This window comes from Anomaloglossus baeobatrachus, chromosome 3 (assembly GCF_048569485.1).
Source record: "Anomaloglossus baeobatrachus isolate aAnoBae1 chromosome 3, aAnoBae1.hap1, whole genome shotgun sequence".
Lineage (NCBI taxonomy): Eukaryota > Metazoa > Chordata > Amphibia > Anura > Aromobatidae > Anomaloglossus > Anomaloglossus baeobatrachus.
This window is the reverse complement of record NC_134355.1, coordinates 58120325-58134535: the sequence shown is the minus strand read 5'-3', so window position 1 is coordinate 58134535 and position 14211 is coordinate 58120325.

Sequence of the window (14211 nt, the reverse complement as noted above, 5' to 3'; positions counted from 1 at the left end):
GATTCCTATCCATTTAGTCTTGGATTTTCTTCAACGGCAACGCGGCGTTTAACCCTTTCCTTGATCTGCACCTATCATTATGCTCTTACTGGAAAGAATCCATATTTTCACTGCTCTTAATTTAAAGAATCCATAGTATCACTGCTCACACAATAGAGAATCTTTATCTTTGATGATTATTAAACCATCCTTCCTGGACATTGATGATCTCTTCTCATCAGTGCAGGCCCAGATGTAAAAAAAGATCATTAGAAAGTACAATATATGACAAGGATCTACATATGTACTGATGCACATGAACGCTACCTACATCAATAAGATAAAATTTACACATAAATCATTCTATTATTTTTGAAAGGTCCTAGTTTTCAGACGTCCTCAGGTATCCTGATATTAAACATTGGAGCTCGGATCAGGCAGCTGTTGCTGTGAATGACACGAGGACATGACGTAACATGATGGGTGAAATACACTATGAATAAATCATTTCACCTTGTTTTTCTAGGTTGTCATATCTTTACTCACCTTAATTGATCCACTTCCTCAAAGCTTAGAGTTGTTCCTCACACTCGTTATGTAACCTGTAGTCCATTGTTTACACCTATGAACTGGCGGCGGCTGTTAATTATGTGTTATCACTAATGACGGCCAATAATAAGGTTAATAACAAACAGGCTGGCAAATGGTTTTAGAGAGGTTTTCTTTGGCAGCTGCCATGGACAGTGGGAAGATTATGTGAGAACTTCAGGATCGAATTATAATTTTTGGTTGCCAAGCCGGGCGAGCCTCATAATAAACCAATAAATCTAAGAATGTTTTTGGTTTCTTGGAAGAAGCTAGATTACCTTACAAAATTTGCAGGTTGTCATACAGATGCAATCAAAATTATTCAATCGCAATGCAAATTAGCATTATTAGTAACATTTACAAACTTCCTCCAGTTTACAATTAAACAAGAACAATTTATATCACCGAACTAATCTAACAAGTGATTTCTTCAATCAAACTCAACACAAAGTACCACTTGTAATGACTATTTCATTAACCCCATGACAAGCATCTTTATTACTTGGTAGTGTGACGCCCTGGCAAAATCAGGGAGTCACAGATGACTGTGCCCCCACCAAGGGTACAGGAATCGCCTCCTCCTTGGGATTCAACATAACACTTTCCCACAAAGGGTTACATCAAAGCCGACCTGAAACCCTAATCACCCCCCCCCATGGCAATAGGGACACACCAGTGGGCGGGACAAGGCGGTTGGAGAACGCCCACCTAGGGGTCCTGAGGTGCGAGGGGAGGGATCAAGGCAGAGCTGAGCTGGACAGGGAAAGTGACAGTCGTGTTGTGCTGAGCAGCCACTGAAGTGTGGTCGGGGGTCTGTGTATTACTGACCCTCCACATGAGCACAGCCTCATCCAGCACCACGACTACCAACTGTAAGTGTTTTATTTCCTGCCTCCTAAAGACTGCTCCCTGCAACCTATCACATTACCCTGGGCCCCGGGACTACACCTCCCCTAACAATGGAGGGGATCCCATCTTGCTGCCCTGCTCCATCAGCCCCGGGCACCCCCATATCTAGGCATTACCGCAACCCACCTTGTGGCGTCACAGACAATCTCCCCTGTAAATATCCCCTTTTCACTTGTGGGCGGCGGACCGCTGCTCGAGCCCGGGTCCAGTTTCAACTCGAGCCACAGTAAAGGCCCGGATCCGAGCATTCCCGAGCAGCCCCTTGGCTACGATCTGGCCCCCCGCCCGCAACAGTAGCGCTACCTGACTGTTAAGGCTTGCTGGAAACATGATGCATAGCCAGATACCATCCGAGGCACTGGAAGCCACAGGCAGAAAGGATACAGGAACAGTAAAAGACTTACTAGCAAAACACGAGTGTGTGTTTTGGTAAGCCTTGCTTAGGCCCAAGCAAACAATCACATGGGAGCACACCAGGCCACCTTCAAAAGCCCGACGTGGAGCACAATACAGTTCAGCAGATCGGGGTGAGAGGAGCAAAGTCCGGATCAGGACAGATATGTAACGTCAAGGGTAGAGGAACACGGGCTACACTCCAAGTGGGTTTCTCCAGAAGGCAGGTGGTCAAAAACTGTTGAGTGCTTAGAAAAGACCAACAGCAAGATATAGTCGCAGCAAAAACTGAAGTCTCAGTTTGAACATTAAGATTAATAATAAACACTGAAGATAAGCATGACAGAACCAAAAAAACACAAGAAATCACATTCAGGATATTTTGGTGCCACTGTTTAGAAACCAACCCAAAGGCCATCCACAGCCAGTGTCTACCACACTCCTTGTGGTCAGGTCTGTTGCCAACTAGGAATATCCCTATGCAAACAAAATAAGTAACACAAAAATATACATGAAACGTTTTTAAAAAATACTCCACATTCTATCTATATGGTAAACGAGTTCTCCCTAAAGACACAACTTAATAGCCAGTTAAAGCAACAAAGAGAGTGGAATTCTGACAAAGTATCCCCTGAAGACCAAACTTACCCAAACAAATGGACAATCGGTAATTACAGCACATCCACATAACCCCCCTTCTTCTGATGTGTCTTTCTTTGAAAGTGTCAAGAATTCAAATTAGTCTTCAGACCTGATGACATTAGACAACATGATCCAATATTAAACCTGTTTTATGACTCGAGAGACCCTTAACAGATGAGCTCTATTTATCGTGTTCTTCTGCTACTGGAGGGATCTTAAGAGATTTCGAGGAAGACATAAAAAGTGGTAAGGGTTACTCAGATACGGCTTGATCAGATACTGTATATACTAGTAATGAAACTTCCATGTGTAAGCAGGAGGCTGACATCTGCACTAGTGGTGAGCGAACCCCGAGTGGAAAAGTCCGGACCCAAGCGGGTTCAAACGTACCCGAGTGCTGGGACCCGGCCCTGAATTCTCAGGAAATTTCGGGTATTAATCCGCATCCGGCACTCAGGTAATAAAAAAAATAAAGGAAAAATAAAGAAAAATATAACAAAGCAAGTGGGCTGTACTTACCGATTCACCAGCATGGCTGTAACTGTTTCTGCGGCTGTGTATTCACTTCTGGAGCCGCTCATTACCTTTATTGCATATGCACTGCTTTTCCCGCCCACCGGCATCAGTGATTACTTGCAGTTAGACAAGCACTCACGCTGAGTGACAATGTGTCTGACACGTCCAATCACAGACTCTGTTTATATCGTACAGTAAAAATAAATAAAAAAAATGGGGTCCCCCCATATTATGAATATTATGATACCCAGCACAGATAAAGCATACAGCTACAGGCTGTAGCCCCCAGCCGTGCACTTATCTTCGCTGTGTATCAAAATAAGAAGAACCTCATGCAGCTTTTTTTCTTTTTTTTTTTAATATTTAAGTAAATTGTTAAAAAAAAAAACGCAGTCCCCCCCCAATTATGATAAGGCCCGACATCTGGGGCTGATATTCTCATGCTGGGGAGACCCATGTTTATTGGCCTCCCAGCCTAAAAATTGTAGCCTGCAGCCGCCCAAAATTGTCACATCCAATAGATGCCACAATCCCAGCACTTTACCCGGCTCTTCACTATTCCCCTGGTGCAGTGGCAATCGGAGTAATAAGGGGTTAATCGCAGTTTACAGCTTTATCAAGGCTGAGTATCAAAATTGGGACTGCACACTGTTATTTAAATAATTTTAAAAAAGCCACATGCGGTTCCTCTTGTTTATGTAGCCATGTAGGCTTTATCTTTGCTGGTATCATAATATGGGGGGACCCTAGGCCAATTCTATTTATTTTGTTATTTAGTAAAACATCTGTGATAGGAAGCAGTCAGCTAACATGCTACCACTCAGGGTGGGGGTGCGTTTGACTGCAACCAATCACAGACTCTGGTGGGCGGTGAATGTAGTACATATGCAATGAACGTAATGAGCAGCCCAGGAAGTGAATGAGCGGCCTGGATGCAGTGTACAGCTGTGCCAGAGCCTCAGTAAGTACAGCCCCCTTGCACCCTTCTACCACCATTTTTAATCACCAGATTCTGGTCCCCTTAGAATTATAAGGGGACTGGTGTCTGGCCAAATATTCGGGACCAATCCTGGGCCGGAACCAGGTTTTTTTTAAGCTTGGTTACATCCGCCGGTCACGGTGCTCTGCGAGTCCGCCCATAACTAATCTGCACTTATATACCCTAACCATGAGAGATTGTATGTGATTAATGGAGGGAGTCCAGTAAATCCCCTAGCATTCCGTTGCCAAAGTTTCCTCGATTCCTGACTGTTTTTTATCTTTACAGGGTCATGCCAACATGGTATGTAGCTACTGCAGCCAATCATTGTCTGCAGCGTGATGTGTATATAACACTAAGGCGGGCTTTGCACACTACGATATCGCAGGTGCGATGTCGGTGGGGTCAAATCGAAAGTGACGCACATCCGGCGTCGCTCTCGACATCGTAGTGTGTAAAGCCTTTTACATACGATTAACGAGCGCAAAAGCGTCATTATCGTATGATCGGTGTAGGGTCTGACATTTCCATAATGCCGCTGCTGCGACGGTACAATGTTGTTTCTCGTTCCAGCAGGCAGCACACATCGCTGTGTGTGAAGCCGCTGGAGCGAGGAACATCTCCTACCTGCGTCCCGGCCGGCTATGCGGAAGGACTGAGGTCGACGGGATGTTTATGTTCCGCTCATCTCCGCCCCTCCACTTCTATTGGCTGCCTGCCGTGTGACGTCGCTATGACGCCGCACGACCCGCCCCCTTAGTAAGGAGGCGGGTTGCCGGCCAGAGCGACGTCGCAGGGCAGGTGAGTGCATGTGAAGCTGCCGTAGCGATAATGTTCGCTACGGCAGCAATTACAAGATATCGCACCTGCGACGGGGGCGGGGACTATCGCTGCAGCGTTGGTATTGTTACCGATGTCGCAGCGTGCAAAGCCTGCCTAAGGTCGCCACTGCAACCAGTCACAGTCACACATCACTTCAATATGTCATCTTTACAGCTTGGAGACCAGTACAAGACTGGGAAATATCAGTACATGATTGATAGGGAATTTGTATTTTTTTATTTATTTATTTAAAAAAAAAATTTGTAAAATTGAATTAAAAAATGTATAGTTTTTTAAAAAAAAAAACAAAAACAGAAAACACCAGTCAGTTGGCTGTGTGCCATATTGGTATGGTAATTCTCACGGTCATTTTCATGGAAAAATATGAGACTAATCCATTTAGGAAAGTGCAAAGTTGTCATAATTTTTCAAATGTTATTTAGAAGGTGCCATTGTCTATTGTTATCCGTAAAGAAGGACAGTCAGCAACGTCCATCAGCACCAAGTAAGAGACCTGGATTATAGATTCAATATTTGTGCATTTCAGTATTAGAAACGACTTTAAAGGAAACTTATTAGTTGCTAAAAATGTGTAATTTATTTTTTTTTTAAACAGTTGTAAATGCCGATTATTCTCCTGAATCTGGTGTTGTTTTTAATTTGTTTCTGCACCTCTGTGTTCCTAAAATATAGCCCTCTAATTCATTTTTAAAAATGAGGGGGGGTTAGCCAACAAGGTGTGGTCCTCATGAATACTCTTAGGACCACACCCACTTGACTAAGAAGACTAGATTTACATAGGGGTCAGAAGGCACCATATCTCAGGAATGGAGAGGCTCAGGAAAAATGTGTGGGAAGGGATAAGTTGTATTTATAGAAGTGTTAAAAGTTTGTCTTTAGGTTACTCTATAATAATACTCTGTGAGTAACACCCCATTGAAGTCCATAGGATTTAGCAGTCAATAAAAAGGCCCACCACATCCCTGGAACCATATGGAGGATTTTAAAAGAGAAAAAAGCGGAATACTCGGGAGCACCGGCAAGAAAATAAAAAAAACTGGACACTTTTGCCTTGGTGACAGGTTATCTCTAACAGGGAATACAACATTTACTAAAACAGACGTGAATGCTGCTAAAAAAATGAAATTTTTGCAGAAGAATCCCAAGTATCGGCTAGTCATTAGGAATAAACATAATTCTATGGTTTCCTCAAGTCTACGTACAGACCAAAGAGAATATCTTATTTTAACTACAGGTTTCCTCCAGTCTCTATGCGACAACGTAATAAAAGAGTTATATTTAGTATCAATGTTATTATTCTCTATAAATCATTCCATACCATATTAGAAAATATGCCGAGCGGAACTTTCAGAAGAGACTGTTTCCTGTGCGGGGCTACCAATTCACATCAAGTGCTGCAATCATAAGCCTAACAGGAAGAGGCGCATCCGCTAAATCTAAATTTATTGTCGAGATTTATTTTGGTCTTTTTGGATTAATGTAGGGAATATTTCTACAATTCTATGTTACTGTAAAGGATTGGGAATTTTTTGAGGTAAGACTGGATATAACCTGGCGCGAGACATTGTGGTTCACTATGACAAAATGTTCTTCACCATGCTACATTGAGCACTCATGATGGCAACAGCATAGGGTCTAATGTTTACTATGAGGATTGAGCCAGGGAGAAGAAACTGAGGTCAGTTATCCTTGACAAGCCCTTGCCTCAGATTGTCCACAGTAAAAATGTAAAACCTGAACTCTAGTGTTTAGACCCCATGCACAATAGACTAATGTTGGCACAACCCTACGATATCGGTGGGCTTGGCCAACAGTCTAATGTGAGTGGTGGTCTCCCAACTCCTCCCTCACAGATGATGTCAGGGTAGATAAGGATATAGTATGTCTGATTTTGGACTAGTAATTAGGGATGATCGAATAACGCAAATATTCGGCTTCGCGAATATCCGACGAATAGGTCGCCGCTATGCGAATATTGAATGCGCAATGTAAGTGTATGAGAAGCCCAAATAGTTCCGAATAGTTGTTATTTGGGTTTCCCATAGACTTACATTGCGCATCGAATATTCGTATATAGTCGAATAGCGGCGACGTATTCGGCAAATATTCGCGAAGCCAAATATTTGAGGTATTCAATCATCCCTACTAGTAATATTTTTGTTCTCAATAAGATAGGCAGCCGCCAAAGGCAGTGGCTTTCTCAAAGAGAACACAGAAACGCTTCGCAGATAGAGTTCTCCTGTGTATTTTAGAGATCTTTGACGGCCAAACAATTAGCCAAAGTATCATTTGGCGGGCTCTAAACTCCATAACATAAAGTGTATTCTACAAACAAAGCAAACAAACAGTGGCACCTAAAGGTATGTATTGTGCACTGAGCCTTTTAGTGATAAGAAAAATTAATTAATATGACAGGATAAAAAATGTCAATAGTGCAAGAATCATGAGATTTATCAATTCTTATGAAATGAGTCATATAGAGTCCTTTATGGCCTGGCAAAATTTTGAGAATGCAACCCATCACAATTGTAAGTACAGACAGGAGTTAAAGCAGGCCCTATACAGTACATAAGATAGCTCATTAATTTAGCAGACAGCTATCTTCTCTGACCTTTCCATAGCTACCTTTTTTTTCCAAAAATAAGACACTGTATTATACTTTTTTTTTGCCCCAAAAAAGTGCTTGGGCTTATTTTTAGGTAGGTCTTATTCTTGGGGAAAGGTGGTTGAGGATAAGTTTACGCCTAAAAAAAGCAGATCCCCCCTTCCAAGGAGAATCGTACTTACCAGATCCCGGATGTTTGCATGGGTCCAAGGATCTCCTGCGATCTTTGGCTGGTGCTCCCAGCAGGTATGCTCCACGCGATCCTCCTGTGCTTATGTCCAACACTCTCACATTCATCAAGTCGCACACACATTCATACACAAACACTCACATGCATTAGGTCAGACACACAATCACACATCAGATCGCACACACACACTCCACTGGTGCAGTGGAACGCATGTAGGACTCGACAATGGAACACATTGATGTGTTCCACTGAAGGTCCTATAGGCAATGTGGTGAGTGTGTGTGCGATCTGATGTGTGATTGTGTGTGTGATCTGATGTTTGTGTGATCTGATGTTTGTATGTGTGGGTGTGCAATCTGATGTGTGTGTGTGCAATTTGATGTGTGTGGATGTGCGATCTGATGTGTGTGCAATCTGATGTGTGTGGGTGTGTGATCTGAAGTGTGCGTGCGATCTGATATGTGTAGGTGTGCGATCTGATGTGTGTGTGCGATATAATGTGTGTGGGTGTGTGATCTAATGTGTGTGGGCATGTGATCTGATGTGTGGGTGTGCGATCTGATGTGGGTGTGCGATCTGATGTGTGTGGGTGTGCAATCCGCTGCAGGTCCTCCTGCTTGGCGTCTGGTGAGTATGATTGCGGTGTCTTCTGTCTTCTTTCTTCTCTTTTGGGGTTGTCAGCTTTATGTAATGAAGTGTCCTGCAGTATTCCTTAACTTTTTTAGCTGAATGGACACTTCATTATTGAACCGCTACTAGGGCTTATTTTCGGGGTAGGGTTTATATTTAAAACTTGTGCCAAAACTGCTGAATATTCCGGCAAGGGCTTATTTTAGAGGAGGGTTTATTTTTGGAAAAACACGGTATGAGTGCTCAACTTAGTGTTCATGTGTTCTCAACAGGAAAAGAGGAGAAAACCACTTGCAGACTCCACTGGTATAGGCTTATCTGCTAAATATCAAGAAGATTGGATATTGAATCTCCAGTGGACCAGTTCTTTTCTGCCCCAACATTTTCTGTTGGGGTAGAGTTGCGAAAACCTCAGAAACATAAGTTGTCTGGCTACTTCCGGCAAAATTACTAGGTTCGGCCGACTTTCATATTAAACGTTTGGGAGTTTAAGTATTTAACTTTACCAGAAAGAGGAACACTTATTCAATAAAATCAGATTTTTTTAAATAGTACACATTAAAAAATATATATATATATTTGGCATCATTGCATTTGTCATTACGGGAAGGAAGGAAGGAAGGAAGGAAGGAAGGTAGATGTTTCTCCCCCATTCCCCATTCTAAAAAGTTATAACATTTAATCTATAATAATGTGACACCCCACGGGACCGAAGATAGGAGCTTCAATCCGTACCTTGTATACCCGTCGCCGGGCCAGTGGTTTACAGAGGTCGTGGCCTGGCCCGGTTCCGTGGCCCCGTGGTGCACAGTAAAAGGGACAATAAAAGATTGTTCCTAGTTAGGATGTCACCAGTTACGGTGGCGACTGGGGTCTCAGCCTCCTCCGCTGCAGACCCTTCCTCCGACCTTTCCTCCTCCAGGTGTGGAACGGATGATGCTGCCGCTGCAGGGTACCTCGCCAGGGAAGATGTTGGGGTGCAGCTGGGATGATATCACTCCCCACAGGCGGAGCAGACCCCGGGAGGGAGATCGGGGGACTGGGAATCACCAGAGCGCAAGGCGATGACAAACAGAGTCAGAGTCACTGGGTTGCGGGTTTCAGATCTTTTACTCACAGATATTTGTGTTGCACCCAGGATGCAGGTCCTTACTGTGATGGGCTCCGGTCGATCCCAAGCAGGGCAGAGGTCAAAGTCTGGAAGGGCAGTCTGTGGGCTTTCTCCTTTTGTGCTCACATGTGGCGGTCCCCTCCTTGTTCCTAGAGTGCTTGGGACCCGTTACTCTGCCACTCAAAGCTGTGCTGGTTCCAGAGGGCAACGAAATCCTCCCCTCGGCAACCCTCTTCTCCTCCATGCCGCCCAACTACCGGTCCCAGGTTCTTAACTCTTTCCCAGTTGGCTACCTCTCCCATTCCAAGTCTCTGCCGGCTAATGTACTGGGAACCTCCTAACTGGCAGCATCCGGTACCCACCTGGATCCGCTCTCTCAGCTAAGGGGCCCTCAGCCATCCACCCGCCCAGTCCAAGGTGAGTGAAGGGTGTATGAACCGATCTGGACCTTGTTGTTCCTCTGCTCTGCCTCCCTGAGGGAGCTCCCTCAGGGAGCTGCTTACTGGCTGTCCACTCTGTCTGGTTTCTCAAGCCGTTCTCAGGTAAAGTGAAACTAAACTGTCTGTCTTATAACTCACTCCTGCTCATGCCCCCACCTGAGGAATGTTCCAGCCCATTGTTATGGTCATCGGGGATTCCCCTTGTCTCTGTGTGAGGCACCTGCTGTCTGTGTTTGCAAGTCTGTGTGATGTAAAAACGAAACCTACCAGACTTTAACTTCTTCCTGCCCAGGATGGACGGACATTATAACATACATAAAATACAATACCCTGTAGCGACCAGTCTCAGAGGTGCTGCATTCCCCCAGAGCGAAACGCAGCACTCCTGGACTGCAAGAGAAAATTACACAGCAATTCTTTTTTTATAGTTCAACAATTTAACATGTCCCTTTTACCGGGACCCAATAAAGGAAAGGAAGAAGCAGGAGAAGAAAAGAAAGGAAAAGGAAATATTGGCATAAATCAAGAAACAAGTTAGTAAACATTCTGGAACAGGCCTCCTTGCGATGCTCCAGGGCCCTCCAGGTATCCAGGTTTGGGGAACTATTATGGCAGTCCAATCCCGGTGTGGGCCACGGTGTCGGGTTTACCCTCTGGCCACCACTTGCCAAGGCACGCACCTGGTCAGTCCATGTCACCTCCCCATCTTTTCCTGTGTCCTGGGGAGACGAGGTTCCTGGCTCCTACTGTGAATGTCCAGCAATGGGGCGGGCACTGGTTTTTCGCACCCCGCTGCAATCCCACCCACGAAGGGCAGGCAAGTCCAGTCTCCGTTGGTACGCATGGCACCCATCCCATTCTCAATGAACGCCATTTTACAGTCCCAGTCTGGTAGTCATGGTGCCCACGGCTGTGGGCACAAAATAAACATACGACACAGTTCAGTAAAGGCACGCAGTACCCATTGGATTAGGCACGCAATCCTGCTGACTACGCCAATAACTTCTAACTGACTTCAGTTCCTGCCTGCTCTCTGTTCAACTCCAGCCCCTCCCCTTCCCGGGTTTCTAGCTTACAGATTGGATGAGCTCCTACCAATAGGCGGCTTCCATCATGCCCGTCTCTAAGCTGTCTCCAGGCAGGGAAAAGGGTTTGTGTAGTCACTGGCACTGGTATTCCAGGATTTGGGTTGTCCACTGTTGGTCACATATTTTGTGGCACCTGATACCTCAGGGGTGCTTCATTAATTTATTACCCAAAACCATAATAATAAAAAGTACAATCCATCCCACAAAAATATATTCCCCCATCCGGCAATGTTGATGGAAAAATAAAGCTAGAGGTGTTGAAATGGAGCAGCACAAAGAGTTATTTTTTTCCATAAAACATGTTTTTATTATGATAAAAAGTACTGAAGAATTAAAACCAAACAACAAAAACACTTCACTTTTTGTGTAGCATTGTATTAGTGCAAAATGAATAAACTAAATACAATTACTAAAATAAAATCAGCTAATTACAGAGGTCTGCAACTAAAAAGCTGTTTGATTATTTTCAGCTAATTTCCATGTATTTTGGTGTGCTGAAAATGAAAAAATATTGAAAAAAATCCTGGATGTCAGGATTTACCACAAAATACAAAATTCTCTTCAAATTTAATACAATTTTCATATTTTTTTTTTTTTGTTTTAGGGTTTTGAAAGTAAAAATTACTATTAATTAATTCACATCAATGCATTGAAGATATATAATGCCAAAAAAATATAACTTTCAGTGTGAGCTAATGAAACCAGCATCAACATTTTGCAAGCTGAATGAGTGGGCTCTGACATGCCCGGGCTTGTTTCAATTGTTTTATCTTTGTTCTCGCCTGTTCACACTTTTGAATCTCAGTTCATGTTAGCTCTTCATATTCAACCGTGTTTCCCAAAATTAGCATTATGGCTCAGCGGAAGTGTATTAATTCGCCTGACAGTTTCTATGACATTTGTGGTGAATATACAGTGTTGAAGCAACAGCTGAATATTACAGACTTTGTGAAAAAAGTATACTTCGCATATTTCAGACTAAGGGGTGCTTCACACATAGCGAGATCGCTACCAAAATCGCTGCTGAGTCACGGTTTTAGTGACGCAACAGTGACCTCATTAGCGATCTCGCTGTGTGTGACACTGAGCAGCGATCTGGCCCCTGCTGCGAGATCGCTGCTCGTTACACACAGCTCTGGTTCGTTTTCTTCAAAGGCGCTCTCCTGCTGTGACACACAGATCGCTGTGTGTGACAGCGAGAGAGCGACGAAATGAAGCGAGCAGGGAGCAGGTGCCGGCATCTGGCAGCTGCGGTAAGCTGTAACCAGGGTAAACATCGGGTAACCAAGGTGGTTACCCGATATTTACCTTAGTTACCAGCCTCCGCAGCTCTCACTGTCAGTGCCAGCTCCGACTCTCTGCACATGTAGCTGCAGTACACATCTTGTTAATTAACCCGAAGTGTACTGTAGCTAGGAGAGCAAGGAGCCAGCGCTAAGCAGTGTGCGCGGCTCCCTGCTCTCTGCACATGTAGCTGCAGTACACATCAGGTTAATTAACCCGATGTGTACTGTAGCTAGGAGAGCAAGGAGCCAGCGCTAAGCAGTGTGCGCGGCTCCCTGCTCTCTGCACATGTAGCGATGTTATGATCGCTGCTGCGTCGCTGTGTTTGACAGCTATGCAGCGATCATAACAGCGACTTACCAGGTCGCTGTTACGTCACAGAAAATGGTGACGTAACAGCGACGTCGTTGTCGCTGTCGCTATGTGTGAAGCACCCCTAAAGCTTGGAAATCAAGATAAAGCTTGGGCGCCTGATAAAGTGTGCAAATGGTGTGTTGAGGACCTCCAAAGTTGGTTCAAGGGTAAGAAAAAAGCTTTCCGTTATGGGATTCCTATGGTATGGTGAGAGCAAAAGAACCATAGTGACGATTGTTACTTTTGTTCATGCGATGTGAAAGGGTATAATTCAAAATGGAAGCATTCCATTTCATACCCCAATATTCACTCAGCTATTCGTCCCATCCCCATGGCACAGATATACCAGTACCCAAGGCCCCTGCTACCTTGGAAGAGATAACAATGTTTGATGAAGGTGGAGTCATACCTGAACCAGATTAATCAAGTTCTGACTTTAAAGATGATACAAGACCAAAATTGTGTTCCCAGGAGGAGATGAATGAATTGGTAAGAGACTTAGGGGTACTTTGCACACTACAACATCGTAGGTGCGATGTCGGTGGGGACATGTCGAAAATGACGCACTTCCTGCGTCGCTCTCGACATCGTAGTGTGTAAATCCTAGATGATACGATTAACGAGCGCAAAAGCGTCGTAATCGTATCATCGGTGTAGCGTCGGCGAATTCCATAATTACACTGATGCGACGGTCCGATGTTGTTCCTCGCTCCTGCGGCAGCACACATCACTGTGTGTGAAGTCGCAGGAGCGAGGAACATCTCCTACCGGCGTCACCGCGGCTCCCGTCGGATATGCGGAAGGAAGGAGGTGGGCAAGATGTTTACATCCCGCTCATCTCAGCCCCTCCGCTCCTATTGGCCGCCTGCCGTGTGATGTCGCAGTGACGCCGCACAACCCGCCCCCTTAATAAGGAGGCGGTTCACCGGCCAGAGCGACGTCGTATGGCAGGTGAGTGCATGTGAAGCTGCCATAGCGATAATATTCGCTACGGCAGCTATCACAATGATATCGCAGCTGCGACGGGGGCGGGGACTATCGCGCTCGGCACCGCAGCATTGGCTTGCAATGTCGTAGTGTGCAAAGTACCCCTTAAATCTTCCCAAAGATGCCGCTGAGTTACTCGGCTCAAGGCTCAAAAGCAAGAATTTATTGTTGCCAGGAGTGTCTTTTTCATGGTTCAGACATCGTGAAGACGAGTTCGTTCCTTACTTTGCCCAGGAAGATAAGTTGGTTTATTGCATCGATGTCGAAGGTTTGATGGGTCAATTCAAAATCCAATATGATTGAGCGCAATGGCGTCTTTTTATAGATTCTTCAAAAAGAAGTCTCAAAGCAGTTTTACTCCACAACAGTGGTTTTTATGCTTTCATCCCTGTAGGTCATTCCGTACACCTCAAGAAAACCTACGAGAACTTGGAATTGGTTCTTCGTAAACTTAAATATGAAGACCACGGTTGGCAAGTGTGCGGGGATTTGAAAGTCTTGTGCATGCTGCTCGGGCAACAAGGTGGGTATACCAAATACCCTTGTTTTCTGTGTCTATGGGACAGTCGAGACCGATAAAATCACTGGACCAAGAAGAATTGGCAGCCGAAGGTGCTCACAGTTGGTGAAAAAAATGTCCTCCGAGAAACTTTGGTTCCTCCCCATAAAGTTC